The 26,592-nt window shown below is 43.4% G+C and overlaps 1 pseudogene; it reads left to right on the top strand.

Moving 5' to 3' along the window:
* Positions 1 to 2,982: 2,982 nt before the first annotated feature.
* LOC117503591 lies at positions 2,983 to 25,664 on the top strand (annotated as a pseudogene).
* The last annotated feature ends 928 nt before the right edge of the window (positions 25,665 to 26,592 follow it).

Here is a 26,592-nt window from a genome sequence, read left to right as displayed (position 1 = left end):
GACTTCTCAGTAAATTATATTATTAGCTCCTTTACTGCGCACACCATAACATATCCTAGATGTTTCCCTCAATGCATCAAATAGCTTATGAAGGTTTCTGGAGAAGAGTGCTAGAGACATTCTGCATGCCGGCATGCCACATGTGTGTCCAGAGTTTATGTATCAGCTCCACATGGGGCGGTGGCACGCTAGAAAAGCATAAATGGAGAAGCAGGACAGGATGGTGTTAATGATTTGAGAATTTCAGGGGCAGGAGTGGGGTCTCCAAAAAGCTGGTGTAAACGATCACATGGAGCCCAGAAAACAGTCAAACTATTGTAACCGTTGTGGAGTTTACAGTCACAGATTCTGTTCTTGCTACTATCTGAATTCATTCCAAGTCTGAGCTGGACGGACACCTGTTGCAGATTCTTGCCCTTGACACTGTTCTGGTGTGCTGCCCAGTGGGTGTGGCTGGGTCTCACTGTGGCCCAGACTTGAACTCCCTTCCAGCTGTCACTGCTCCTCAACTATTCAAAATGCTCCAGCACGGAAAACAGTGCTCGATTTTATATGAAACTTGATTTGTATAGCACTTTCAAAAAGCAAATTCAAAGTGCTCAACTAAATCTAAATAACTGAAATTATCAAAATCCACAAAAAATAAAAATACTCAGTGCCAGAAATCAACATAAATACACAAACATAGAACAATTGTAGCACTGAGAGTTCTGTTGTTGATGTGTCGGAAATACAGAGTGAAAATTGTGAAAAAAAGATTTTGTTTTAAAACAAAAATGTACAGTTGTTTAGTGATCACACTTCTGGGACTCGAGAAAATTCAAATCTTTAGTTTTCTGTTAGCATGATCACATAGGGTAACAGCAGATAGCATATGCAGTCTCCCCTTGTATATGTAGGCCACTTTCAAAATAAACAGTTTTTCTTTTTTTCAATTTATTTTCATTGATATAGCGCCAAATCACAACAAAGTTGCCTCAAGGTGCTTCACACAAGTAAGGTCTAACTTACCAACGGTCTAACTTAGCAACCCCTAGAGCAAACACACAGGCAACAGTAGCAAGGATAAACTCCCTCTGATGATTTAAGGAAGAAACCTCGAGCAGACCAGACTCAAAGGGGTGACCCTCTGCTTGGGCCATGGTATTGACACAACTGACAATACAGGAAGTTTTGGGAGATTGGGAGTCCATGCTGGTGCATAACACAGCAGGCTTGCAGAAGAAAACACCCACTCCCATCTCTGGATGGAGCCGCACCTTAAACAGAGAGAGAAAAAAAAAACAGAATCAGGCATTGGAAAGACAATAAAAACAGTATAATTTATCATCATTTATCAACAAGAAAAACAGAACCCATAATAAGGTGATCGCTGGCAACTGGCCCTATGCTTCACTAAAAGACCCACACTTTAGATAAAGTTGAGGCCGTGGCACGCTCTCTGTAATAATAAAATTAATTTAAAAGGATAAAAAGCATATCCATACTATGCCAGTATGCTAGCCATACAAAAGGGAAAATAAGTGTGTCTTAAGGCTGGACGTGAAAGTCTAAAGAAGCAAAAACTGTACAGGTGTGACCATACTTTCTGGACTAATAGGACACGCCTGAGTATAAGTTGCACTGGCGTGTGTGTCACTACTTTTTCTGCAATATCAACTCTTTAAATTGGGAATTTTGCGCATTGCTGAAATACTTTTTATTAAAGTAAGTCCCTTCGGCTGCTCCCTTGTTTGCACTCAGGGTCACCACACTGAAATACTTTTTATTATTGCCATTTATTATTTTATTAACATGTTATTAACATGTTATTATAACATGTTTAGTGGTTTGATTCCTGGAAAGTTCTATATATTCATTATAGTTATTGTTATTAACAACAAATGTGTGCTTTGGTTATCTGAGTCACACAGTATGCAGGGCCTCCCAAACTTGTACTCCAGAAAATATGGTATATGCCATGTCAAGGTAACAGTGACTACCAAAAATAGCAGCTCTCTTAAAACCCCCAAGTATAGTTATGTATCTGGCAAACTATCATCACTTTTGCCCAGACAACTTAAGATACAGAGTTGCAAATACTTTGAATCGTGATTTTTTTAAAGGTCAGTCATGGCATCACCAAACATTGTAGCATTTTATTTTTGCAATTTTTCATCAAATATTCAGATACTGGTTGCAATGAAAAGGTAAAAAGTAAAAAAAAAAAAAAAAAAAAAGTAACACTTCTGCACACAAGATATCCAAGTTGAATTATTTAATAGACAAGACTGAACTAGAACCCATGACATGTATTTGCCTTAAACTAGTGTGAAAAAAACACGTGGGTGCTTTGGGTGGTTTGTTTATATCAGTGATGGCTATTATGACTTATCTGTTGAAGGCTGCCGATTGTTTGAAATATCAATGAATATGTTAACTAGTGTTCTAAATGTCAGAAAAAGTGACAAAATCACAGTAAAAGTCACAACATCACATAGCTTGAGGCGACAACTTATTTTGCCTAAAATACAAACATTAATTTCACTGTAACACCAAACAAAAAACGTTTCCATTTGATAAATGGCTTGAATAATTATGATGTTCATTTTAAGTCCCATGAGTAATCAATTAATTAGAAAACTTCTTATTCGTGTCATGTCTGTGGTTAAAAACAATTTCACGCTGAACGATTGAAGTGAGGCTCAACACTGGTGGCTCTTTTTTGAGCTTGTACCGCCCTCTGCTGCTCAGGCTGAGTAACGACAACAGCGTCACTCAGACCGCTTCATTAAACTTTTGCACCAAATCCAACGGGTATCCGGTTACTCCGAAGCAGGTACGTGTTTATCGGACGCCTAAACGCGGATTTAGCGTTCACCAAAACGACCGTAAAAGCCATTTATCCGTCTGGAGAGTAAACAACTTCAGAAGGCTGAGAAATTATGGTGGTTGGAAGTTTAAAAGAAAGTAACGGACTGTGGAGAAGGAAAAGGTGAGTGGAATGAGGAAGTAGGAGTCCACCTGAGGAAGGATTGCGAGGGCGTGGCCACCTGCCACCTTCTGCTCGGCTGTGGGACAAACTGTCAGGCCTCAACTTCCCGAAAGGAATACTTTTTATTTTTTAAGAGGAAAATCAGATATCAGGTAAGACTCCAGATTAATTAAATTGTTCCACTTTTCCACTAAGTTTTCCTACTTTTGCTCAGTTGACATGTAGCACAAGAGGCTTTGTGCCTGTATAACGTCATAAGCAAGTTTTTTTGTTGTTTAATAAACTAACACAAAAAGATATCATACCAATTTTTAAAAAAATGAAATATTTTATTAAACCTTTTTGTTTTTTGTTTAAAAGAAAAACAAATTCACTCTTAGCAAAGCGCTTTTTCATACATACATACACTGTTTTCCAATAGGGGTAATTAATTGATTATAACATAACAGTATGCAGTTGTAAAACAGTCTTTTCTTCCCTGAGAGAAATCCTGGTTCATTTATGAAGACAAGTCTGTGCAAGTGGTGTAGAAGCAGCCACATTCCAGTGCCTGGGGTCATGAAAAAAAAAATGTTTTAATATTATTGTACTGCATTTATGACAGTATTATTGCATATTTTGGAACTTTGGGAGCTTTTTTGCTGTCATTTTGTTCAAATTTGTTGTTATTATTATATTATTACTAACAGCAGCAGTAGAAGCAATGGGCTTTGGAAAAACAGGCATCACATCCTCAGAAAAATGCAGTGTGATCAGATTGGATCCATTCCATTGAGTTTGTATAACTCACAATACATGTTATCATGTAACTCATCAATTAAAAAGGGGCTTATAATGAGGATATTTGGCTCTGATGCACTAGATAAAAAACAACAACAACAAAAAAAACAGGTTTGTTGTGGTTAATATTATACCCTATATCTGTCACCTGCTGGACATGTCTGGATTTGTTGTCAGGGAATCCCCTATTTTAGGGTCCCATGATACTTTGCACCTGTGGAGTGGTTCCAGTAGTGCGCTAACATGGCATCACACAGAGATTCATTGTTTCCTCAGTTATCAGGAAATTAAGGACATTCTGGAACAAGAATATTGATGGCATGTAACCTGGGTGTGATTTATCTTGGGATTTGATTAAAAAATAAATAAATAAAATACATACATACATACAGTGCATCTGGAGAGGATTCACAGTGTTTCACTTTTACTACATTTTATTATGTTAGGCTACTGCTTTATTAAAAAATGGAGTAAATTCATTTTTTCCCCAAAAATTCTACTCACAACACCCCATAATGACAACATGAAAAAGTTTTTTATTATTATTATTTTTGCAAATTTTGAAAAAAAATTAAAAACTAAGAAATCACAAGTGCATAAGTACTCACACCCTTTGCTCAATACTTTGTTGATACACCTTTGGCAGCAATTATAGCCTCAAGTCTTCTTTAATATGATGGCACAAGCTTTGGGCAGTTTTGTCCATTCCTCTTTGCAGCACCTCTCAAGCTCCATCAGGTTGGATGGGGAGTGTCAGTGCACAGCCATTTTCAGATCTCTCCAGAGATGGTCAGTCAGATTCAGGTCTGGGCTCTGGCTGGGCCACTCAAGGACATTCACAGAGTTCTCCTGAAGCCACTCCTTTGATATCTTGGCTGTGTGTTTAAGGTCATTGTCCTGCTGAAAGATGAACCGTCACCCCAGTTTGAGGTCAAGAGCGCTCTGGAGCAGGTTTTCATCCAGGATGTCTCTGTACATTGCTGCATTCATCTTTCCCTCAATTCTGACTAGTCTCCCAGTTCCTGCCACTGAAAAAACATACCCATGCTTCACTGTAGGGATGGTGTCCGGTTTCCTCCAAACATGACACCTGGCATTCACACCAGAGTTCAATCTTTGTCTTATCAGACCAGAGAATTTTGTTTCTCATGGTCTGAGAGTTTTGCCTTTTGAAAAACTACAGGTGGGCTGCCATGTGCCTTTTACTAAGGAGTGGCTTTCATTGTGAGGAAAAAAATTAATTTAATCCATTTTGGAATAAGGTTTACTTCAGACAAAGTGAAGGTCTGTGAATCCTTTCCGGATGCACTGCATATACATACATACATACATACATGAACTTCCACTTGAATGCCTTTGATGACCACATTTCATGCTAGTTTGCTTGCGTTTCATTTCCTCGTGTGCGACCAGTGGTGATGCCATTTTCATTGTTGACAACAGACAAGTCAAACTTGAACCTCTCCATGTGCAAAGGATCATGGGACCCTGAAACCCTCTGTAATCTTATCATTATCATATGCATGATGGAAATTAGGAGCAGGTGTGGTTGAAGTTACATGTAGCCTGAAATTAGCTTGTTTACCAGTTTCAGTAACGGTAACTGTCTGTCTCCTTGGACAAGGCACTTCGTTCATTGTCCTATTCCACCCAGCTATAAATGGATACCAGTCTTGCCTGGGGAAACATTTTCTGGTGGACTGATGTCTCATCCAAGGAGTAGACTCGCCTATTTCACGCTGCAGAATATGAAGATACACACCAGTACCCGAGGGCTTTAATCCTTACTACAAAGGACTTATTACTTCTCGGTCTGGTGGCTACCAAAGCGATTGATGCTTCCTATATAAGTGCATTTAATTTGGTTTGGAGTTTCCAGAAATTCAGTGACCACACATGTACAAACGAACATGTGACTAACAAAATCTCACCCGAAAATGGCTCATTTTACACTTCTGACAAATGCCACCGATGTAGATATGTGGACTTCTGATTGCTCTGTAAGACACATCCACTTGGACTGTAGTTAATTATTCCTGTTATAAGCACAACACAGTGCCAGTGGACAGCAGTGCCACCAGGAGGTCGAACCGCTAATTGCATTATCACGCATTTAATGTTTCTTTGCGTTTACTAAAAAAAAAAAATTTACCCTAGGGCATTGCTAGACATAAAGCTGTAGTGGGCACGAGCCCGCTATTACTTAGCACTTTTTCAGTCTTTTTGAGACTGGCTTCTTTTTTTTTTTTTTTGCATTTGCATTTGCACAAAATTGTGTTAAACAAGAAGCTTTGGTTCAATAGTTGCTTTAAAAAAAACGCACAACAAATTTTGAGGCTACAACTTATTTTTTCTCTAATTTCACACAAATTATTCACATATTTGATATTAAACCAGGTAAACACTTCCCATCTTTCCCCATATTTAAAATGTCCATTTCATTGCCAGAGATTTTAAGCGCTCACACAGAACAGTGAGGTCATTTCACATTGTTTTCTCTCTGAAAACATTGGAACATCTGGTTTACAGTCTGCCACATAAAGCTAGCAGATGAACACAGTATAATCTGCTTTTAAAATAGGTCTGCCCAATTTGAGGTAATACTTCAAGAGTAGCCCAATTCTACTGAAAAACTGCAGTCCTGGCAACATTGTATACCAGGCATACAGATGCACAGAATGTACATGCTTAGTTTGAATTTGAGGTTAAGCAATAATGCTTTTGCACTTTGGATGACAAAAATATCTACTCTTTCCCGGTGTTAATCTAAATTAATTCACTGCTAAAAAATGAGGTTGTTGTTAAAACTTGAATGTGAGATTTGGCTGGAGAACAGCAGATCACTGAACCCATCTGCAGTACCTTTGTGAGGACACTGCTGGGTGAGATGGATAATTCCGGTAGGAACATGTTAGGACACATTCTGCTGTAGAGTATGTTGTGTCGAGAACTGCACCGCTGTTACGTTTTAGCAGAAAAGACACTGGGCCTTATGTTGAAGATCTATGGTACACTGTCTAAAACACAAAATGCAAATCCATTTGGGGGACATGTCTAGTCATCAGTAACTAGAGGAGCCTGTTCAGCCAAAGACGGCTCCTCCCCGAGTGCAGGACCAATAGGAGAAAAACTCCTTTGTCCCTCAGGCCATCAGACTGTACAACCCCTCCCTCAGGTAGAGCAGGAGTAACGGGAAGACAGGGGATGGGAAGGAGAGGAGCAGTTCTAGCCAGTAAACCAGTAGTTGTGGTGTTTATATTTGTATTTACTTTTGCAAATTGTTTATTACTTCTACTTTTTATACCTTGTGTGCAACTGTTCAATGCTGCTGGAACCTCAATTCCCCTGAGGGAGTCTTCTCAAGAGATTAATACAATTCTATCTAATCTAATCTAAATCCTTGCCATTAGTTTACAGGGCCCTTAAACTGAGTACTATGGTGGTTGCAGCATGCAAAGCTGTTGGGTTTATCTGGTTCATTATTCATGGGTGTTTTGGAGATATACTATGAAATAAACCAATTAGTGTGCCAACTGTCAAACTGGAGCACAAGGTGCACAGTGCTGTGGTATTGAACAGCAAGTGAAATAGTGCATTCTGGATTTTGAGATTAATCTTGCCCATGCAGATGAACTCATTTTATGAAGTAGTATTTAAGGTTCATTTGTCCAATTGTCGTGTGTTGTGATTCAATTATTATGATCTTTCTTTGCCTATTATAAGGTTGGAGTGTGTGATGAGTGTAATATGGTTGTGTATCAATGCATGGGTTGTTACGCCGCTTACTAACGTATTATCAGCAGATATATATTTTCATTTCAATATTTAACATCCAGATCAATGACACACTGTATCCTGCTCTTTTTTTCCACCTGATCTCCATAGAATCCAACTGTACAGAGGAAGAAAAGGAATGTTAAATATATGGTACAAACCACTTACTCAAGTTGCATTTTTTTTCCATGAGTTTTCAGGTGTTTTATTAGTATTTGCGATCAAATCATTTTAATTTCATTTTTATTTGTGTTATTATGCATTGCTGTGTGCAGAGTGTACGTGTGTGATGAATCCGCTTATGCAAGGTTCTCTTAAAATGCCATGAGGCGATAAATGGACACTGCATGATCAGTAACAATTTAAATCACAACATCATGGCCTATAAAACTGCAGCAGCATATACACAATCAACAGTGTTACTTGAAGATACTTTTCATATAAAACGGCTTGTTAGAGAAATGATGAGGTTGTGAATATTCTAACTTTCGTTCTGCTGCAGCCGTCTAAATGTGCAAAGAGTAAATTCACTCTGTCAGTTTGTGATAAAAATCTCCCTCTGGAACATTTGTTACCACAACAATTCAAGTGCCAGCATGACTGTGTGAGAGGCATCAGCACAGTGTGATGGAAAAAAGTAATGCTTGTGTTCATGTTAGGAGACCGGAGTCGTGTTAAAAACGAGATGGATCGAGGAGATCTTTGTTTTTTGTTATTCATTCATTTGGAGAAAGGAGATGACACGGCTGAACATTTAGTTGTAGTACTAATAACGTTCAAGCTGGGAATGGATAAAAAAAATTGCTCGGAGATCTACTTCCTGGTGTCGCCAACCGAACGGTCCCCCTAAAAATCGGCCCCCTCTGCCTTCACTGCGCATGCGTCATTAGCCGCGGTTCACGGATTATCGCCTCGTTTCTGCTTCAAACTGCACTCCAGTCGTCATCTATCTCAGCGACAGATATTTGAAGCTTTTGTACAACAATCATTTCCACATAAATTCAGCATTATTTCATCATAAAAGGCGGCGGAAGTGATCAGAGCCCCGCAGCTAAACGAGCTGCTAGCTGATGTGTTTTGCGCTTCAGTCATTTCAAAGCATCACCAAGTATCGCCTTATTTCTGCTTAAAACTGACTTTAGAATGATTTAAGAGGTTTTACCTTTATCATCTGATGCTTAATAATCCCATTAATCCATTTGATCGCTTTGGATAAAGAGAGTCTGTCTTAGATGAGCGGCTGAGCTCCGAAATGACGCATGCGCAGTGGAGGCAGGGCGGACCAATTTTTAGGGGCGGACAGTTCGGTCTGCGACACTGGAATTACTTTTTACTTGCTCTAACACATTTTTTTTTTATAACTCACTGGGATAACATGTTGGGTGACCAACATGTAGACTTGGGTTTGATTCCTGTTCACGCTATTGTTTTTTTTAATCCTAGTCCACCCAACTGTAAAAAGAGTTCCTACCTTGGCTCAGGAAGTAATCTGCAACAGACTGGTGTCAAATCGAGAGGGACACCGTAGTCCGCTTCGTGCTATCCAGGAATAAGCACCGACACCAATAGGCCTCAGGACTGATACAGGACTTACTTAAACTACTGTTGCAGATTTGGCCAGTCAATAAGAGAGATTGGCTGCAGTACGCCAGTATTTGTTGTTTAAGCTTAAACGCGTTGGACTTGTTTTTGACAATCTACCCTGGTTGAGTTTTACTGCAGCCTTAAAAACACAATAATCCAAATATTTTTCCAAGGGCCAAATTGAAATGAAAGGACCAGTTTAATGTTTTACAACCCTCGTCACATTAAAACACTGTTGGCAATCAAACTGCTGACTGTTCTCAGAAATTTTGACAGTTGCTTTGTTCACAAGAATTCCTCTTGATAAATCCGTTTATCGAGAGGAATGAGAAGGAATTAGGTAGCTGTGACACAACAATCCACTCTGTCAAAATAGCAATTGATAACACAATTGTAGTCATCAGCTCCTTTGTGATCTAAGAGGATCTGAAGAAATACAGCCAATTAGCTGCAATTTTCTCATAATATACCAATTGTTAGAAACCTTGCACAGCATTGTGATGCTAGCAGTTAGCACCCTTCTCTCCCAAAGAGAAGGTCCCTGGTTAAAAGCCACCTGTGCGCTATACTCTATGTATATCTGGAGTTGGAAAAGGAAGTGCAGCCAGTGTAAAACTTGTGCAAAATTAACAATTTGGCTACTGCGAGCAAAGCGGAAACAGCTCAAAGACAGACATGCTAACCCTGCATCGATCTTAGATGTCAGCTACTTGCTAGTGTACCAAAAAAAGACAGAAACCAAATCGCAGCCACAAAACTATACCAACCACAAAAATCGAAGTGACGTGTTTAATATTAGCGAAACAGGCTAACGATCACCCCCCCCCCCACCCAAAAAAAAAAAAAAAAAAAAATCCCCTTTATTGTACTTTCTGTACAAGTAGTACTAGTGGGTAAATACTGATAGTCCCTTTAAAAATGTCACCAGCAATATATGTTGTAAGTAATCATAAAATGCAAGAGTGCGTTAACAACAAAACAAGACTCTGCATTTATTAGGTTTGAAAAAAAATGATTTAATCAAATCAAATCAATTTTTATTTATATTGTTGTGTGGGCCGCCAGAAGAGGAGGTACTGCTGGCCCACCACCAGAGGGCGCCCTGCCTGAAGTGCGGGCTTCAGGCACGAGAGGGCGCTGCCGCCACGGACACAACCGGGAGTGACAGCTGTCACACATCAACTCATGACAGCTGTCACCCACCATTTCATCACTCCATAAAAGCCAGATGTCATCTCCACCTCGCTGCCGAGATATCATCTACCTGTGAAGGTAATATTCTCTGCTGTATCTGAACGTAACACTGACTTTATAGTCTGAACTTCTTTGCAGCGGTTTTCCTGTGGGTGTTGCCTTATCTGTGGGATTGGCATTTTGGTGTGATCAGCGACAGCTTCGCTTCACACCCCAACCAGATAAGTGGTTAACAGGAGCTGCACGAGTGTGTGATTAGAGGTGGAGGTGACTTTCCACCTTCTGACTGTTTTTGTTACTGGGTCTGTACACACCCACATCTCACTGTTTGTGCTCCTCGCCAGCAGTACCAGATCCGACAGTCGGGGACGGTGATCACCTGGGAATTCGGGACTTGGTGGCTCCAGTATTCACCAGGTTCGGTGGTGGCGGAAATCGTGTGGTTCCGGCTCTTCTCAGGACAGACGTCTTCTATCCTCGAGCCTGCCCACACGTCACCTTTGTGTATTGACTGCTATCAGATTCTGAGATTGTCTGTATATTCGTTGTGCACATTCACAACATTAAATTGTTACCTTTTGGCTCATCTATTGACCGTTCATTTGCGCCCCCTGTTGTGGGTCCGTGTCACTACACTTTCCCCAACAGGATAGCTCGGCCAATGTCATGGATCCCGAGGGGCGTCAACCATCTGTTGGACAGCCAATGGAAGAGCAGGGTGCACAGGTGTCGGCTGGAGGCGTGATTGGTGAGTTGCAGCACATCCTCACCGCCTTTACCACTCGGCTGGACCAGATAACCAAGCAAAACGTCATCCTTAATCGCAGGATGGAGGCTCTCACCGCGCAGGTGGAAGCGCGCGCTCAGGGCGCTGCTGCAGCTCCTCCTCCTGCCGACCCGGTGCTGAATACAGACATTCCACTGGTCATTCAACGACCCCCCCCCACCATCCCCTGAAGCATACATAAGCCCCCCAGAGCCGTACGGAGGTTGTGTGGAGACGTGCGCGGACTTTCTTATGCAGTGTTCGCTCGTCTTTGCACAACGTCCCGTGATGTACGCGTCTGACGCCAGCAAGGTGGCTTACGTGATTAATTTGCTTCGAGGCGAGGCACGCGCTTGGGTTACAGCGCTTTGGGAACAGAGTTCACAGCTCCTCGCCTCTTATACTGGGTTTGTGAGGGAGCTCAGAACTGTTTTTGATCACCCTAATAGAGGCGAAACCGTGTCTACCGTGCTGCTGTCAATGAGACAGGGGCGCCGCAGTGCAGCCGAATATGCAGTCAATTTCCGCATCACGGCTGCGAGATCCAGCTGGAATATGACTGCGCTCCGCGCTGCCTTCATAAACGGACTGTCGTCGGTCCTGAAGGAGCACCTGGTGGCTAAGGAGGAACCGCGGGATTTGGCTGAGCTTATCGATTTGGTTATACCATTGGACAATCGGTTAGAAGAACGCCGACGGGAGCGAGGCGAAGGGCGTGGTCAGGCACAAGCCGTCCCTCTTCCTCCCGGGTCCGAAAGAGAGCCGTCTTCCCCACGCTCCACAGCCACAGTGCTCCGTGTGGCTACAGTTCCCCCTGCTGATGGTGCTAGGGACACGAGCAGGGCCACATTCAGACAGAGGAGGCTGGTCCGCGGGGAGTGTTTTGTCTGCGGCTCGAGTGAGCATCAGCAGAGAGACTGCCTCAAACGGTCAAAACACAAACGCCCGCCCTTAGAGACTGGGCTGAGGGGGGGTCAAAACATTCACGTGGGTCATACACATCTGTCAACATGACTCCCAGTTAAAATCCTAAGTGGGGATTTAACCCTTCAAGCCCCAGCACTGGTGGACACGGGGTCAGAAGGGAATCTGCTGGATAGCAGATGGGCAAGGGAGGTAGGGCTCCCTCTGGTGGCGCTTTCTTCGCCAGTGAAGGTGCGAGCACTAGATGGCACTCTTCTCCCTTTTATCACACACAAGACACTACCTGTAACCCTGGTAGTGTCTGGGAATCACCGGGAGGAGATTGAGTTTTTTGTAACTCCTTCTACCTCCCGCGTGATTTTGGGCTTCCCATGGATGATTAAACACAATCCCCGGATTGATTGGCCATCTGGGGTTGTGACTCAGTGGAGCGAAACCTGCCACCGGAAGTGTTTAGGATCCTCGGTTCCTCCCGGTGTAAATGCTAATGAGGAGGTTAAAGTCCCTCCCAATCTGATGGCGGTGCTGGTTGAGTACCACGACCTTGCTGACGTCTTCAGCAAGGATCTGGTGCTCACCCTTCCCCCGCACCGTCTGTACGATTGTGCCATTGATTTGGTCCCAGGCGCTGAGTACCCGTCCAGCAGGCTGTACAACCTCTCATGTCCTGAGCGCGAATCAATGGAGACCTACATCCGGGACTCATTAGCTGCCGGGCTGATCCGGAATTCCACCTCCCCGATGGGTGCAGGTTTCTTTTTTGTGGGCAAGAAAGATGGCGGACTCCGTCCATGCATTGATTACAGGGGGCTGAACGACATAACAGTTCGTAATCGATACCCTTTACCCCTGTTGGATTCAGTGTTCACGCCCCTGCATGGAGCCCAAATTTTCACCAAACTGGATCTTAGGAATGTGTATCACCTGGTTCGGATCCGGAAGGGAGACGAATGGAAGACGGCATTTAACACCCCATTAGGTCATTTTGAGTACCTGGTCATGCCGTTCGGCCTCACTAACGCCCCCGCGACGTTCCAAGCTTTGGTTAATGACGTCTTGCGGGACTTCCTGCACCGATTCGTCTTCGTATATCTGGATGACATACTCATCTTTTCCCCGGACCCTGAGACTCATGTCCAGCATGTACGTCAGGTCCTGCAGCGGTTGTTGGAGAACCGGCTGTTTGTGAAGGGTGAGAAGTGTGAGTTTCACCGCACCTCTTTGTCCTTCCTGGGGTTCATCATCTCCTCCAACTCCGTCGCCCCTGATCCAGCCAAGGTTGCGGCGGTGAGAGATTGGCCCCAACCAACAAGCCGTAGGAAGCTGCAACAGTTCCTCGGCTTCACAAATTTCTACAGGAGGTTCATTAAGGGCTACAGTCAGGTAGTTAGCCCCCTGACAGCCCTGACCTCTCCAAAAGTCCCCTTCACCTGGTCAGATCGGTGCGAAGCCGTGTTCAAGGAGTTGAAACGCCGGTTCTCGTCTGCACCAGTTCTGGTACAGCCCGACCCTAGCCGCCAGTTCGTGGTTGAAGTGGACGCCTCTGACTCAGGGATAGGAGCCGTGCTATCCCAGAGCGGAGAGACCGATAAGGTTCTTCACCCGTGCCTAATTTTCTCGCAGGTTGATCCCAGCTGAATGGAACTATGACGTCAGCAATCGAGAACTCCTTGCGGTGAAAGAGGCTCTTGAGGAGTGGAGACACCTGTTGGAGGGAGCGTCTGTGCCGTTCACGGTTTTCACTGACCATCGGAACCTGGAGTATATCAGGACCGCCAAGCGGCTGAACCCCAGGCAAGCCCGCTGGTCAGTGTTCTTCGGGCGTTTTGACTTCCGAATCACCTACCGCCCCGGGACCAAGAACCAGAGATCGGATGCCGGTGCATGAAGATGAGGTCAAGACTGAGCTGTCGGATCCACCGACTATCGTGGCCACCCTCACCTGGGACGTGGAGAAGACCGTCCGGGAGGCCCTGGCACGGAGCCTGGACCCCGGAACTGGACCAAAGAACCCGTTTATACATCCCACCAGAGGCCAGAGCTGCAGTCTTGGACTTCTGTCAGGGGTCCAAGCTCTCCTGTCATCCAGGGGTGCGTAGGACCGTGGCAGTTGTCCGGCAGCGCTTCTGGTGGGCGTCCATGGAGGCCGACGTCCGGGAGTATGTCCAGGCCTGCACCACCTGTGCCAGGGGCAAGGCAGACCACTCCAAGACACAAGGACTTCTGCAACCGCTTCCGGTGCCTCGTCGCCCCTGGTCTCACATTGGCCTGGACTTTGTCACGGGCCTCCCGCCGTCCCAGGGCATGACGACCATCTTCACGATAGTGGACCGTTTCTCCAAGGCGGCCCACTTCGTGGCCCTCCCGAAGCTCCCTACAGCCCAGGAGACAGCAGACCTCCTGATCCACCACGTCGTACGTCTGCATGGGATACCAACTGACATTGTCTCGGACCGTGGTCCTCAGTTCTCCTCACAGGTTTGGAGGAGTTTCTGCAGAGAACTGGAGGCCAACGTGAGCCTCTCGTCCGGGTATCACCCTCAGACGAATGGACAGGCAGAGCGGGCCAACCAAGAACTTGAACAGGCCCTCCGCTGTGTTACATCCGCGCACCCATCGGCCTGGAGTCACCATCTGGCCTGGATCGAGTACGCCCATAACAGCCAGGGGTCCTCTGCCACCGGCCTCTCCCCATTTGAGGTGTGTCTGGGGTACCAGCCCCCATTGTTCCCCGTGGTGGAGGGAGAGGTCGGTGTGCCCTCGCTCCAGGCCCACCTGCGAAGATGCCGTCGGGTGTGGCGCACCGCCCGTTCTGCCTTGTTGAAGGCCCGGACGAGGGCTAAGGCCCATGCAGACCGCCGGCGTTCCCCGGCCCCTGCTTACCAGCCCGGGCAGGAGGTGTGGCTTTCAATGAAGGACATCCCCCTCCAAGTGGACTCACCCAAACTCAAGGACAGGTATATTGGTCCATTCAAGATCCTCAAAGTCCTCAGTCCGGCCGCAGTGAAGCTCCAGCTCCCAGCTTCACTGCGGGTCCACCCTGTTTTTCATGTTTCCCGGATCAAGCCACACCACACCTCACCCCTCTGTGCTCCCGGACCGGCGCCGCCTCCTGCCCGGATCATCGATGGGGAGCCTGCATGGACGGTTCGCAGGCTCCTGGACGTCCGTCGGAAGGGCCGGGGGTTTCAGTATCTGGTGGACTGGGAGGGGTTTGGACCTGAAGAACGCTCCTGGGTGAAGAGGAGCTTCATCCTGGACCCGGACCTCCTGGCCGACTTCTACCGACGTCACCCGGACAAGCCTGGTCGGGCGCCAGGAGGCGCCCATTGAGGGGGGGGTCCTGTTGTGTGGGCCGCCAGAAGAGGAGGTACTGCTGGCCCACCACCAGAGGGCGCCCTGCCTGAAGTGCGGGCTTCAGGCACGAGAGGGCGCTGCCGCCACGGACACAACCGGGAGTGACAGCTGTCACACATCAACTCATGACAGCTATCACCCACCATTTCATCACTCCATAAAAGCCGGATGTCATCTCCACCTCGCTGCCGAGATATCATCTACCTGTGAAGGTAATATTCTCTGCTGTATCTGAATGTAACACTGACTTTATAGTCTGAACTTCTTTGCAGCCGTTTTCCTGTGGGTGTTGCCTTATCTGTGGGATTGGCGTTTTGGTGTTATCAGCGACGGCTTCGCTTCACACCCCAACCAGATAAGTGGTTAACAGGAGCTGCACGAGTGTGTGATTAGAGGTGGAGGTGACTTTCCACCTTCTGACTGTTTTTGTTACTGGGTCTGTACACACCCACATCTCACTGTTTGTGCTCCTTGCCAGCAGTACCAGATCCGACAGTCGGGGACGGTGATCACCTGGGAATTCGGGACTTGGCGGCTCCAGTATTCACCAGGTTCGATGGCGGCGGAAATTGTGTGGTTCCGGCTCTTCTCAGGACAGACGTCTTCCATCCTCGAGCCTGCCCACACGTCACCTTTGTGTATTGACTGCTATCAGATTCTGAGATTGTCTGTATATTCGTTGCGCACATTCACAACATTAAATTGTTACCTTTTGGCTCATCTATTGACCGTTCATTTGCGCCCCCTGTTGTGGGTCCGTGTCACTACACTTTCCCCAACATATATAGCACCAAATCACAACAAACAGTTGCCCCAAGGCGCTTATATTGTAAGGCAAGGCCATACAATAATTATGGAAAAACCCCAACGGTCAAAACAACCCCCTGTGAGCAAGCACTTGGCAACAGTGGGAAGGAAAAACTCCCTTTTAACAGGAAGAAACCTCCAGCAGAACCAGGCTCAGGGAGGGGCAGTCTTCTGCTGGGACTGGTTGGGGCTGAGGGAGAGAACCAGGAAAGAGACATGCTGTGGAGGGGAGCAGAGATCAATCACTAATGATTAAATGCAGAGTGGTGCATACAGAGCAAAAAGAGAAAGAAACAGTGCATCATGGGAACCCCCCAGCAGTCTAAGTCTATAGCAGCATAACTAAGGGATGGTTCAGGGTCACCTGATCCAGCCCTAACTATAAGCTTTAGCAAAAAGGAAAGTTTTAAGCCTAATCTTAAAAGTAGAGAGGGTGTCTGTCTCCCTGATCTGAATTGGGAGCTGGTTCCACAGGAGAGGAGCCTGAAAGCTGAAGGCTCTGCCTCCCATTCTACTCTTACAAACCCTAGGAACTACAAGTAAGCCTGCAGTCTGAGAGCGAAGCGCTCTATTGGGGTGATATGGTACTATGAGATCCCTAAGATAAGATGGGACCTGATTATTCAAAACCTTATAAGTAAGAAGAAGAATTTTAAATTCTATTCTAGAATTAACAGGAAGCCAATGAAGAGAGGCCAATATGGGTGAGCTATGCTCTCTCCTTCTAGTCCCTGTTAGCACTCTAGCTGCAGCATTTTGAATTAACTGAAGGCTTTTCAGGGAACTTTTAGGACAACCTGATAATAAAGAATTACAATAGTCCAGCCTAGTGGAAATAAATGCATGAATTAGTTTTTCAGCATCACTCTGAGACAAGACCTTTCTAATTTTAGAGATATTGTGCAAATGCAAAAAAGCAGTCCTACATATTTTTTTTAATATGCGCATTGAATGACATATCCTGATCAAAAATGACTCCAAGATTTCTCACAGTATTACTAGAGGTCAGGGTAATGCCATCCAGAGTAAGGATCTGGTTAGACACCATGTTTCTAAGATTTGTGGGGCCAAGTACAATAACTTCAGTTTTATCTGAGTTTAAACGCAGGAAATTAGAGGTCATCCATGTATTTATGTCTGTAATACAATCCTGCAGTTTAGCTAATTTATTTAATGTAGAGCTCTACTGCAGTCGCCCCATCGATACCCATATAGCGTAGGCTTGGTTGTCAAAATCCAACCCCTCGTCCGTGTCATGACACTTGGGTAATGTATCAAGTAGGGGATTGCCTGTTGGGGTGAAATACGGTGGGGACCTTGTGTGCCCCGCGGCCGCTGCAGTAACCATGAAGGACCAACAGGTACCCTGAACATGGGGCTCTGGTGAAACAAGAACTTCAGCGGTGTATCAGGAGGTGATGGCTTGTAACCCAACTGTTGTGAAGGTGGATCTTCTTGGATTTCCTAGTCATTGAACCAGGCTAAGAATCTGTCAAGGACCGTGTGTTTGTCAGTGTGTAACAACTCTCCCACGTTAAACAAACCAATGCACAGATATCTCTAGATCGACCCTGGGTATAGATATCCCATCCAGGAGCTGCTTAATAGATGATCTTCCTTTGCACCAAGGGATTCCCAAGGCAATCAAAGGCTTTATTGCTAATATTGTTTTTAAAAGTATAAAGTTGTAAAAAAAGTGAACTTGTCCTTCAGTTAATGATTGTCATTTTTCTCGTGTATGAGCTGAGGAGTTTATTTGCATATTCAGCTCATTTAAGCTCATGAGCAGATGGCGTTTAGCATTAACCTTAAGCATTACCCTCTGCCGCCGAAACCCTTCCGTCAGGCCTCCCACACTTAGGCGATGGTGCAACATGGCGTCCGCACTCAAGCTCATCCTCCCTCTCTCTTTCCTTTCACTACACACAAACACACCCACACGCTGCTCTGTTGGGGAATTCACGGCCTCAGGCTATCTAAACACTGCCCCGTCCGAAGGCGGCGGAAGCCCTGAATCAATTTCCACCACAGCGGATGAACAGCATGGAGCTTTGTTTATGATAAATCACAGCACGACAGCAAAAATGCACTTTTGTAGCCGTCACGATCGGGGGGTGAGTAACCAGCAGGCATATCAACTCGCTTGTTGCGTTGTCAGTTTTGTTTGTTTTTTAACCTTTTAAATGTCATGTTGCATTTGCTGAGACTAACTGTGCAATTCCTCAGTAGGTTGCTGCTGTTTTCTATAAAAAATTGTGTTGTTTCTTTTTTTTTTTTAACAATTTACAGTAACTGTTTGTTCAAATCTAAGTGGTTGGAGCAGATTCTTGTTTCTTAGATTTGGTGGTTGTGAGGAATTTATGAATTATGATGCTCTCAGAATCTTGTACTCGGCGCAAATTGGCACAGGTTGCAAAACAGCTCAGTTTTGAAATGCGGAGAGGTTAGTCATAGACACCTTTCGCTGTTGGTTTTGGATTGTGAGGAGTCATCTTTAATACTTTCAGGGAAAGGAGAGTTTTGACCAATTTTCTTGTCGAGATATGTGACATGCAGTTCGTTTCTGCACTGGCGAGCACAAGTTTGCTTCATGAATCAAACAGGTCTGTGCTTGAAATCATGAATGCAGTTAGCTAATTTTAATATGAAATAGTGCAAGTCATAGCACAAGCAATGAAAGACAGTACACGCTTAAATCACAGACTTCACCTGCACTTGAATGAATGCAGGAAAGTTAACTCAGTTACCATTTCCACACAGTAGACCACCAGAAATATGGGGTGAAATCGATAGCAGTTTTTCATGGTAGTTATAGGATGTGAAGTATCCAGACACGCCTTGCAAAAGGTGTTTACGATACACATACGCCTAGCTTGCACAACAAGATTGATTAGAAAACAACCACTTAAAGTAAATCTAAATGTGCATCGAAAAATAGTAAATTTCACCTGACACTGCTTCACCTCAGGGAGCTTTGGTGGCTTCTCTTTGTTGGCACTGGTGCAGCTCCGTTAACTCAACAGAAATCCTCGCAGTTCACTTTTTCCAGCTCATAACAAGGGTGACAAATGGCAGTGTGGTTTATTCTACATCATGCGGAAAACAAGTTCATGGCTAATTAATAGAATAAATACAACCTCTTTGCCCTCTGCATGCTAATTTGTGCCAACATTACAGGTCATGCGCCACTAATTGCCACACTATAGATGGCAACCACCCAGGCAGACCTGACTCTTGAAAATAATCATCTTTACTCGTAGTATCTGCTGCCACCAGGTGATACATGGGCATGCTCATGGCCTTCTTCCATGCAAGTATCGAACAGTGTAGATGTCAGAATACTTCTGACAGATACCAGTTTTTACTGTGAAAAAATTTTAAGATTCTGCCTACGCTCATAGTACATGTATGTAAGCTAGCTATGATACCCAGCAATTGGTTGGAGACCCCACAGAGTCTGAGGATGTCCCACAGAGCAGCTTGGTCAACCAAATCAAACCCTTCAGCTGCTCCCTTGTTGCACTTGGGGTCATCACAGCAAAACCAAGGTGGATGTGCATGTTGAATTGGCACAGGTTTTATGCTGGATGCCCCTCCTGGCGCAATTCCACATTACATGGAGAACTGTGACGGGGTGGGGTTTGAACCGGGAACATTCTGCACTCACCACTTGCCACCACCACTGTGTCATCAGCATATGCTATAAAGAAGCACTGCTGATAGTCGTCCTTGCATGGCAACACCTTGATTCTGGCGTGTGAGATTATGTGAGTATGTGAGGCATCGAAAAGTACTTTGAGTGTCTACATCAGATGGAAAAGTGTCATGAAAGTGTCTATTTACCGTAAAGTCTCAGTTCTTTTGATGCATCGGTACTCTGGCTTGTTGGAATGGCAAAAACAGATGGCCACCCCTCTGAGTCTGGTCTGATGGGTGTTTCTTCCTGTTAAAAAGGAAGGTGTGCTTACTCGGGGTGTTATATAGTCTCGTGCTATATAGTGAAGAAAATAGATTATTGCCATTGTCAATATTCTTTGGGATTGAGAGGTACATTGAAAAGCAAGATAAAATTTTGAATAAAAATATTTCACAAAGAAATGCATTATTTTTACATTTTTTTTTCTTTTTTAAAAAAGGTCATTTGTTTTGTGTGAAGGATGAAATGGTTATGAAGGTGCCGATCCAACCGTGAAAATGTATGAGGTGATGCTTGGTGACACCCTGTCCTGGAAGGTGCCCAGTCCAAAACCGAGTGGTTCTGAGTCCAGCCCTGATTCTCATGTCTCTGGGGAACAAGGACCTGTCAAGATCCTCAAAGTGTGCTTCTGCACAAACAGCACCCTGGCAGGAACTTCAAGCTGGTCAAATGTGACAGCTCCTGGCAAGTTAGGGTAAGTGTATCTACAGAAATGTGGCTTTTTTTGGTAGGTCATCTAACATCTCCCATTCCCTCTCCTTAAGGCAATCATCAGCTCAATTCTGATCAGTGGCCGACTTGGGCCCAACATTCAGCACATGGGATGCTACGGTCTTCTCCTGAAGCACCTAAAGTCAGAAGAACTTCATTGGTTGCACCCAGATCTGACGGTCGGGGAGGTGGAGCAACGGTACGAGAGCAACCACGTGGAAGCTGAGTGGAGGTATTTCATCTTTTGAGAAAATATCTACAACGATTTAAAAAAAACCCATTGTTATCTTGGATGGTGAATACATTTGCTTCTTAAATACAGGTATGACCTTCGTATCAGATACATTCCTGTCAATTTCATGGAGAAATTCAAAGACGACAGGTCTACGCTTCTGTATTTTTACCAACAGGTAACATTTTTTTATATTTCAGTTTGTCCTTACAGTCAGATGTTTGAGTTGATGCAGAATTCGGCACCATCTCTTGGTTTCAGTTTTACTTTGCCAACGTTTTTCGGAAATAAGCAACAGTGCTTCAACGCTGTATTGTAGAAATCACGTTGGTCTTTGGTGTTCAATCAATCAATCAATCAATCAATCAGTCAATTTTATTTATATAGCGGCAAATCACAACAAACAGTTGCCCCAAGGCGCTTTATATTGTAAGGCAAGGCCATACAAGTAATTACGTAAAAAACCCCAACGGTCAAAACGACCCCCTGTGAGCAAGCACTTGGCGAGAGTGGGAAGGAAAAAACTCCCTTTTAACAGGAAGAAACCTCCAGCAGAACCAGGCTCAGGGAGGGGCAGTCTTCTGCTGGGACTGGTTGGGGCTGAGGGAGAGAACCAGGAAAAAAGACATGCTGTGGAGGGGAGCAGAGATCAATCACTAATGATTAAATGCAGAGTGGTGCATACAGAGCAAAAAGAGAAAGAAACACTCAGTGCATCATGGGAACCCCCCAGCAGTCTAAGTCTATAGCAGCATAACTAAGGGATGGTTCAGGGTCACCTGATCCAGCCCTAACTATAAGCTTTAGCAAAAAGGAAAGTTTTAAGCCTAATCTTAAAAGTAGAGAGGGTGTCTGTCTCCCTGATCCGAATTGGAGCTGGTTCCACAGGAGAGGAGCCTGAAAGCTGAAGGCTCTGCCTCCCATTCTACTCTTACAAACCCTAGGAACTACAAGTAAGCCTGCAATCTGAGAGCGAGGTCCCTAAGATAAGATGGGACCTGATTATTCAAAACCTTATAAGTAAGAAGAAGAATTTTAAATTCTATTCTAGAATTAACAGGAAGCCAATGAAGAGAGGCCAATATGGGTGAGATATGCTCTCTCCTTCTAGTCCCGTCAGTACTCTAGCTGCAGCATTTGAATTAACTGAAGCTTTTCAGGGAACTTTTAGGACAACCTGATAATAATGAATTACAATAGTCCAGCCTAGAGGAAATAAATGCATGAATTAGTTTTTCAGCATCACTCTGAGACAAGACCTTTCTAATTTTAGAGATATTGCGTAAATGCAAAAAAAAGCAGTCCTACATATTTGTTTAATATGCGCTTTGAATGACACATCCTGATCAAAAATGACTCCAAGATTTCTCACAGTATTACTAGAGGTCAGGGTAATGCCATCCAGAGTAAGGATCTGGTTAGACACCATGTTTCTAAGATTTGTGGGGCCAAGTACAATAACTTCAGTTTATCTGAGTTTAAAAGCAGGAAATTAGAGGTCATCCATGTCTTTATGTCTGTAAGACAATCCTGCAGTTTAGCTAATTGGTGTGTGTCCTCTGCCTTCATGGATAGATAAAGCTGGGTATCATCTGCGTAACAATGAAAATTTAAGCAATGCCGTCTAATAATACTGCCCTAAGGGAAGCATGTATAAAGTGAATAAAATTGGTCCTAGCACAGAACCTTGTGGAACTCCATAATTAACATTAGTCTGTGAAGAAGATTCCCCATTTACATGAACAAATTGTAATCTATTAGATAAATATGATTCAAACCACCGCAGCGCAGTGCCTTTAATACCTATGGCATGCTCTAATCTCTGTAATAAAATTTTATGGTCAACAGTATCAAAAGCAGCACTGAGGTCTAAACAGAACAAGCACAGAGATGAGTCCACTGTCTGAGGCCATAAGAAGATCATTTGTAACCTTCACTAATGCTGTTTTCTGTACTATGATGAATTCTAAAACCTGACTGAAACTCTTCAAATAGACCATTCCTCTGCAGATGATCAGTTAGCTGTTTTACAACTACCCTTTCAAGAATTTTTGAGAGAAAAGGAAGGTTGGAGATTGGCCTATAATTAGCTAAGATAGCTGGGTCAAGTGATGGCTTTTTAAGTAATGGTTTAATTACTTGCCGCCTTAAAAGCCTGTGGTACATAGCCAACTAATAAAGATAGATTGATCCTATTTAAGATCGAAGCATTAAATAATGGTAGGGCTTCCTTGAGCAGCCTGGTAGGAATGGGGTCTAATAGACGTGTTGATGGTTTGGATGAAAGTAACTAATGAAAATAACTCAGACAGAACAATCTGAGAGAAAGAGTCTAACCAAATACCGGCATCACTGAAAGCAGCCAAAGATAACGATACGTCTTTGGGATGGTTATGAGTAATTTTTTTCTCTAATAGTTAAAATTTTATTAGCAAAGAAGTCATGAAGTCATTACTAGTTAAAGTTAAAGGAATACTCTGCTCAATAGAGCTCTGACTCTTTGTCAGCCTGGCTACAGTGCTGAAAAGAACCGGGGGTTGTTCTATTTTCTTCATTTAGTGATGAGTAGTAAGATGTCCTAGCTTTACGGAGGGCTTTTTTTATAGAGCAACAGACTCTTTTTCCAGGCAAGTGAAGATCTTCTAAATTAGTGAGACGCCATTTCCTCTCCAACTTACGGGTTATCTGCTTTTAAGCTGCGAGTTTGTGAGTTATACCACGGAGTCAGGCACTTCTGATTTAAAGCTCTCTTTTTCAGAGGAGCTACAGCATCCAAAGTTGTCTTCAATGAGGATGTAAAACTATTGACGAGATACTCTATCTCACTTACAGAGTTTAGGTAGCTACTCTGCACTGTGTTGGTATATGGCATTAGAGAACATAAAGAAGGAATCATATCCTTAAACCTAGTTACAGCACTTTCTGAAAGACTTCTAGTGTAAAGAAACTTATTCCCCACTGCTGGGTAGTCCATCAGAGTAAATGTAAATGTTATTAAGAAATGATCAGACAGAAGGGGAGTTTTCAGGGAATACTGTTAAGTCTTGAATTTCCATACCATAAGTCAGAACAAGATCTAAGATATGATTAGATCTTAGATTAGGTGTTGAAGAAAAATAAGTGCTGCTGGCCTTGAAAAAGATGACAGCATCATTAGTTGACTAGTCGGGTACCATTAGTCATCGACTAATGTAATACAAGCATAATTTGTGCTTAATGAAGACTGAGCTGGGGCAAGTTTTTAATATAGTGTTTATATCTGCAAAATATTCTGTTTTTGTCTGAAGGATTAGTCTGTATTACAGATCTTAGATCTCACCGCCCCTCAGATCATTGTTGAAAAGCACAAATGGGTTCCAGTCCCCAATTGGGAATCGTACTTAAAATCTCAAGTGTTTTCAGTACACAGTCATTGTTTTTTTTTTCCTATTTGACAGGTACGTAGTGACTACATGCAGTATCACGCTAGTACGGTTAGCGACGGCATGGCCCCTGCAGCTCGGGTGTTTGGAAATCAGGTGAGTCACCGCCTTAATATCTGTGTTGTCAAAAGTTGAACATTTGAGTCACCTGTGGTATGTAGACTGGGTTAGTTTCCTTTATAGTGCTGACAGTCTTTTTGATGTACTGTTGATTTAGGACTTTCATTTGCTGTGCTTTTTTATTTTTTACAGGAGGTTCTATAAAGATATGAACGCAAGGGTCTAGAAAAGAAGGTCCAACTTTGAGTTGTTAGAGTAAGTTGCATTTTCTCTTAAATTTGTAACTCAAATTCTGTTGGGTGCAGGCATAGAGTCCAAAAGTAGAGGGAAATTTTATTGCCGATGTTGAATTCAGTGAAAATTAATGCAGTGTGCATGTTAGCAAACAAGAACAAATAAAAATAACACTTGCATATACATTTGAATTGTAAAATTTTCATAATAGGTAATAATACCTGTGACCGTGAACAACGTAAGGGGCTACAGCAATTTGACATTTAGCTCTAATGACCTTAATCCACATAAGTGTGTACCACATTTGGTCAAAATTAGGTTGAAAATCAAAACTGTTTTCCAAAATACATTTCCGGTTCAACCTTTTTTTGACGTATCACTTGATAGAAACTAGCAAACTGACTGAGGAGTAGACCAGCAACCAGACAGGCAGAAATGGATTTTTGGAAAATTTGATCTTGCTGGGCAAATCTGGCACCCACCTTCACAGAATGTGCCCAAGTGAAAAAGTTGGCCTTAGAGATTGTTGGTAAATATATCTCCCTTGGGCAGTATATTTACTTTGCAAAACTTAATCCAAGCAGATATATTTCTGCCAGGTTTTGTCCTTTGACCCCAGTGATCTTGATCTTTGCCTAAACAAACCCTTTCGGGGCAGTTCTGGGACTGACCGTCATCTACATATGAAAGTATGGTGGAAATCAGCCAAAAGAGATAGATTCTTGAGTCCCAACAGGACCAGATGTTTTCAAAAGTTACTAACTACAATTGGAAACAAATGAAGACCATGGACAAAGAGTATGTACAAGTGGAAATATTGAGCTCTGATACAGTAAGATATTGGACAACTGTGTCATCATGAGATACTCTTAATAAGTTCAGTTCACTCTTTTAGAAACGGCTCCTTTGCACCAGTGTTTTGACCACTTAAGTAGCAAATGCCCCAAATGGACTGACTTGTTTTTGCATTTTGCTGTCAAAATGGACCCATAGTGTTCAACTGCAGTGATGTTTGCAGTTTGATTCTGAAGGTTCTTCTGAAATGTCTTTTGAATTGTAGAAAAGAAGTGGGCCTGGACCTTTTCTTTCCCAAGCATCTGATTGTCAGCATGAAGGTAAAGTTGTATCGATATAAAAAGTATTGTTGAATACCGAGTTGTATTATCATGATGGTTTATGATTTTTTTATAATGTCCTGTTCTGCTCCAGCCAAAGCATCTACGGAAAGCTGATCCAGCAAACGTTTCAACAGTACGCCACGCTCAAGGAGGACCAGTGTATGATCAAATTTTTTGAAACTCTCAGAGATTTTGTTAGCTACGATGAGGAGGTCTTCCCATGTGAACTTGTGGTGAGCAACAAAAAAGGCTCCTTCTGTTAATAATCTGTATATTTGAAGACAGAAAATTGATAAACCATTGGTCAGATTGCAATATTCCAAAATTGTTAAAATGGCTCCTTTTTTTAACAGCAAGGGTGGAGCCTGTCAGTGGAACTAGTCATCGGTGGAGGGGCATTCGCCAACGCACCCAGAAGAAATGCCGCGGTAAACGAGATGGAGGGTTTTTTTTTTTTTTTTTTTGCTTAATATTAGTCCCAAAAGATTAAACTCTGGCATATTTGTTAAAGACTTAAAACAGTTTGTAAAAAATATTGTTTTTGAAAATTTGATATGATAATTCATATCGTCGAAGAACAAATAAATGAAATTGGATTAAATATAAAAACTAAATTATCTTGATTTGCATCTCCTTGAAAATGTAACCAAAACTTTTGTGATCTTGACAGAAGTAACTAAAATCCCTATTGAGATATTGTTCTGGAAAATCAAAAGCATTCTTCTCGACACAGGCCGTAAACTGGCAGATCCGCATCCAGTTCTCTGTAGGATTCCTCGCTAGATGATCTTGTGACCCCAAATAATAAGATCAATAGGTCCTTGGAGTCAGTTGTAGGGTTTGTCAAAATTTTCTGTCTACCTCAAGTAGCATCATCTCTGTGAGCTAAAATATGATTTTAATCTCACTGACCTGTGAGCTCAGTAAAATTCAAGTCAGGTTACTGTTGCTATGTTGA

Source organism: Thalassophryne amazonica, chromosome 21 (assembly GCF_902500255.1).
Source record: "Thalassophryne amazonica chromosome 21, fThaAma1.1, whole genome shotgun sequence".
In the NCBI taxonomy this organism is placed as follows: Eukaryota; Metazoa; Chordata; class Actinopteri; order Batrachoidiformes; family Batrachoididae; genus Thalassophryne; species Thalassophryne amazonica.
The sequence above is the reverse complement of the archived record's forward strand: the minus strand, read 5'-3'. Positions and strand labels throughout refer to the sequence as shown.